The 5,584-nt window shown below is 46.7% G+C and overlaps 1 pseudogene; it reads right to left on the bottom strand.

Moving 5' to 3' along the window:
* Positions 1–4,200: 4,200 nt before the first annotated feature.
* On the bottom strand, positions 4,201–5,342 carry LOC109769697 (probable glutathione S-transferase GSTU6; annotated as a pseudogene).
* Positions 5,343–5,584: the final 242 nt, after the last annotated feature.

Consider the following 5,584-nt stretch of genomic DNA (forward strand, 5'->3'; position numbering starts at 1 on the left):
TCGGAGGCATGCCGCCTTTTTCGTGCAAACGTTGCAGGTCCTCCCGTGCCTCAGGTGTATCTTTTGTCTTCCCATACACGCCCAAGGAGCCTAGCAGGTTCACTCAAAGATTCTTCGTCACGTGCATCACGTCGATTGAAGAGCGGACCTCTAGGTCTTTCCAGTAGGGTAGGTTCCAAAATATAGATTTCTTCTTCCACATGGGTGCGTGTCCCTCAGCGTCATTCGGAACAGTTAGTCCGCCGGGACCCTTTCCAAAGATTACGTGTAAATCATTGACCATAGCAAGTACGTGATCACCGGTACGCATGGCAGGCTTCTTCCGGTGATCTGCCTCACCTTTGAAATGCTTGCCTTTCTTTCAACATTGATGGTTGGTCGGAAGAAATCGACGATGGCCCAGGTACACATTCTTCCTGCATTTGTCCAGGTATATACTTTCAGTGTCATCTAAACAGTGCGTGCATGAGTGGTATCCCTTGTTTGTCTGTCCTGAAAGGTTACTGAGAGCGGGCCAATCGTTGATGGTTACAAACAGCAACGCGTGCAGGTTAAATTCCTCCTGTTTGTGCTCATCCCACGTACGTACACCGTTTCCATTCCACAGCTGTAAAAGTTCTTCAACTAATGGCCTTAGGTACACATCAATGTCGTTGCCGGGTTGCTTAGGGCCTTGGATAAGAACTGGCATCATAATGAACTTCCGCTTCATGAACATCCAAGGAGGAAGGTTCTACATACATAGAGTCACGGGCCAGGTGCTGTGATTGCTGCTCTGCTCCCCGAAAGGATTAATGCCATCCGCGCTTAAACCAAACCATACGTTCCTTGGGTCTGCTGCAAACTCAGCCCAGTACTTTCTCTCGATTTTTCTCCACTCCGACCCGTCAGCGGGTGCTCTCAACTTCCCGTCTTTCTTACGGTCCTCACTATGCCATCGCATCAACTTGGCATGCTCTTCGTTTCTGAACAGACGTTTCAACCGTGGTATTATAGGAGCATACCACATCACCTTCGCAGGAACCCTCATCCTGGGGGGCTCGCCGTCAACATCACCAGGGTCATCTTGTTTGATCTTATACCGCAATGCACCGCATACCGGGCATGCGTTCAGATCCTTGTACGCACCGCGGTAGAGGATGCAGTCATTAGGGCATGCATGTATCTTCTGCACCTCCAATCCTAGAGGGCATACGACCTTCTTTGTTGCGTATGTACTGTCGGGCAATTCGTTATCCTTTGGAAGCTTCTTCTTCAATATTTTCAATAGCTTCTCAAACCTTTGTCAGGCACAGCATTCTCTGCCTTCCACTGCAGCAATTCTAGTACGGTACCGAGCTTTGTGTTGCCATCTTCGCAATTGGGGTACAACCCTTTTTTGTGATCCTCTAACATGCGATCGAACTTCAGCTTCTCCTTTTGACTTTCGCATTGCGTCCTTGCATCGACAATGACCCGGCGGAGATCATCATCATCGGGCACTGGTTCCTCTTGATCTTCAGCAGCTTCCCTTGTTGCAGCATCATTGGGCACATCGTCTGGTTCCTCTTGATCTTCAGCAGCTTCCCCCGTTGCAGCATCACCGTATTCAGGGGGCACATAGTTGTCATCGTCCTCTTCTTCTTCGCCGTCTTCCATCATAAACCCTATTTCTCTGTGCCTCGTCCAAACATTATAGTGTGGCATGAAACCCTTGTAAAGCAGGTGGGTGTGAAGGATTTTCCGGTCAGAGTAAGACTTCGTATTCCCACATTTAGGGCATGGACAACACATAAAACCATTCTGCTTGTTTGCCTCAGCCACTTCGAGAAAATCATGCACGCCCTTAATGTACTCGGAGGTGTGTCTGTCACCGTACATCCATTGCCGGTTCATCTGCGTGCATTATATATAGTTAAGTGTGTCAAAAACCATTACAGAACATCATGAATAGATAATTAAGTGACCAAATTAATAGAAGTTCATCATCACATTAAAACCAAAGTACATACATAGTTCTCATCTAACAACATATAGCTCTCCAGAGCATCTAATTAATTAAACCATACATTGAAACTATGTAAAACATTTCAATGCGAAAACAAATGCGATCATAATCGCAACCAAGGTAACAATTGACCCAACGGCATAATGATACCAAGCCTCGGTATGAATGACATATTTTCTAATCTTTCTAATCTTCAAGCGCATTGCATCCATCTTGATCTTGTGATCATCGACGACATCCGCAACATGCAACTCCAATATCATCTTCTCCTCCTCAATTTTTTTTATTTTTTCCTTCAAGAAATTGTTTTCTTCTTCAACTAAATTTAACCTCTCGACAATAGGGTCGGTTGGAATTTCCGGTTCACATACCTCCTAGATAAATAAAATCTATGTCACGTTGGTCGGCATAATTTTCATAAACAATAAATGAACCAATAGTTATAAAGATAATATATACCACATCCGAATCATAGACAGGACGAGGGCCGATGGGGGCGGATACCAAAACCATCGCACTATATAATAACAAGCAATAAAATAGTAAGAAAATTAGACAAGTATCTATCTAAAGTAATTTTTTTTCTTTCAGAAAGAAGATAAGAACAAGAGGCTCACCATGGTGGTGCCGGCGACGAGATCGGCGCCGGCGATCGACGGCGGTGAAGACGGGAATGGGACATGACGGGCCGCTAAGCCTAGACAAATCTCGAGGAAAATGGAGCTTTGAGGTCGAGCTTCGAGAGGAGAAAGCTTAACTAGTGTGGCTCGGGCATTTCATCGAACACCTCATGTGCATAGGAGGTGAGCTAGAGCACCACAAAGCCCTCCCCTCGCCGGCCAGAGAAAAACAGAGCACTGGAGTGCTCTGCTCGCGGGCGAGGGGTATATATAGGCACCTCATTGGTCCCGGTTCGTGGCATGAACCGGGACTAAAAGGCCTGTGGTCCAGGTTCAAGCCACCAACCGGGACCAATGGTGGTGGGCCAAGAGCGAGGCCCATTGGTCCCGCTTCGCCCACCAACCGGGACCAAAGGGGCCAGACGAACCGGGACCAATGCCCTCACGAGGCCCGGCGGGCCCCTGGCCTCACGAACCGGGACCAGTGCCCCCATTGGTCCCGGTTGTGGACTGAACCAAAGCCCTCTTTTCTACTAGTGCAGTCGCCACCTCGATGGGAACAATATCACAAAATATTAGCAAATAATTCATGGTGATGTGATGAGCTTCATGCTATTGGTGTTTCTCGGTTGCACCAACTTGGTTCATGCGGAAGCATGCCTTGGTCCACACAGGTTATTTGCTAACATTTTGTGACACACACATATTTTCTTGTTTTTGTAGATTTTTTCGACAAAGCTCGTTTCTGTAGATAGCTAAATTAGGTGATGATTTAATTATATCACTTCATGTATGCTGGAAGGGAAATTAGGCTGCCCATAGTGGGAAGTAATACCTCCACAGTGCATAGTACCATATGACCTTATTTACAGCCATGCAAGACATATACTAGTGACACTCACAAAAAATAAGACATATACTCCGCATGAATCTGTGTAGACCAAGGCATGCTTCCGCATGAACCAAGATTGACGACGCTTCAATTTATAATGATATGATACTCAATAAAAAATTTCATTTAATTCTATGTTACCTCATCAAAATTGCTTAGTTGGCATGCATGATACTAGTTATGATGCTCCCTCCGTTTTTATTTACTCTGCATAGTAACTTTGGTCAAAGTCAAACTTTGTAAACTTTGATAAACTTTATAGACAAAAAATATTAACATATACAATAGCAAATCAATATCATTAGATTCATTATTGAAAATACTTTCACATCAAATAGATTTGTTATTGTAAATGTTCATATTTTTTTTATAAACTTGGTCAGACTTTATGAAGTTTTGACTTAAGTGAAATCTAATATGCAGAGTAAATAAAAACGGAGGGAGTACTTGCACTACACGCATAACTTAGTTTTAGTGCTTTCTCGATCCATATTAATTGTCACGGATTTAGTACAAAGTTACTAAATCAGCCAAAATTAATATGGATGTGAGGGAGTAGTGATTCCTAAAAAATATCCCAGCCCTGGTAAAATCTAGTCCTTAGAAATCACTACCCACAGCTATTTAGCCCCGGAATAATATGCTTGGTAGAACATACTAAGAATAAGATGTGAGGTCTTAAAGAGCTCAATGGAAAAACATTGCAAGATGCAAGATCGACGACGCTTCAATTTATTCACGAAACAACATATCACAACTCATATCGAAGAGAGTGCACGCCTGTGCATTATTCATGACCACAACCCACTAACCCTCGCAAAAAGAAACCCGACTTAGTAGTAACAGTTCAACTCTTGGCGTGAAAACAGCTACTCACAAGGCAGAGATCATCCGCTGGTAATCGAACGACGCCATTTTTTATTTCTTTTGCCATAGTGGAACGACGAGATCTTTAATTAGTTGCCGGTGACCGCGATGTTCCACTTTGGATAAAGCACCGTAGTGATGTACTCCTCCAGCTTGTCGACCCCAGGCCTGCTGCTGGATCGGCTTGGCGACGCTGAACCGCTCCGCCCACGCAGCTAGTTTCGGCGTCCTCGCCAGGTCGATGAGCGGCCCCAAGCCGGCCAGGCGGCCTACTGCCTCAAACCAAGGAAGATAGCACCCGAGCGCGATGTCGAGGAACCCGATGGAGCCACCACCGAAGAACGGCGCCTCCACCTCCCCTTTGGAGCACTCTGCCAAGGCAGCTTCCAAGTGTCGGAGCCCGGACAGGGTCTCCTCCACCTTACCGCCTCTCTCCTCCTACTTTGCTGTCTTGAGGATCCCGGTGCACGAAGGGAACAGCTGTGGCAACAAAGCGAGTTGAGATAGAGATGTAACTCCAAGCGCAACCAGAGGTAATCTGTGTATGAAATGAACTACTAACCTTGTCGTTCACATAGGCGGCCCAGAAGCGAGCGACGGCGTGGCTGTAGGGGTCTGCGGGGAGGATGGACGTGCCGTTGCCGGCAAGGCCGGGGGCATCGTCGAGGTACTCCACGATGTGCAGCGACTCGCAGACGGGCCTGCCGTCGTGGATGAGGACGGGCACCTTCTTGTACACGGGGTTGGACGCAACGAGGAGGTCGCTCTTGGACCAGCGGTCCTCCGGGAGGTACTCGTAGCTCAGCCCCTTTACGGCAAGCGCCATCTGGGCGCGCAGCACGTAGGGGCTCACCCCGGGCGCCCACCACCCCAGCAGCTTCAGCTCTGCATCGCCGGCCATCAACGTTTCCTCGTCTTCCTCCCTGATACTCCTGCCCTGTGTATCTGTTGCTTAAGTGTATACTATATGGCAGGATCTTTATAAGCACGAGTGGCAAAAATGAAATCGTCTGAAGGAAACAAGACAAAAGTTTTTTTTTAGGGAACAAGACAAAAGTTGGACTCCGAGGCAGGAAAAACTAATTATAGGAGCGCATGCTGCTGCGCCACGTACCCATTCCCCACCTACCGCACCTTCTAGGCTTCTACCCTCCACCTCCAGCTAAAAAAATTCAACAATGTGACAAATACAGAAAATGCTACACCTACGGTAGAACT

Source organism: Aegilops tauschii, chromosome 3 (assembly GCF_002575655.3).
Source record: "Aegilops tauschii subsp. strangulata cultivar AL8/78 chromosome 3, Aet v6.0, whole genome shotgun sequence".
Taxonomy (NCBI): Eukaryota; Viridiplantae; Streptophyta; class Magnoliopsida; order Poales; family Poaceae; genus Aegilops; species Aegilops tauschii.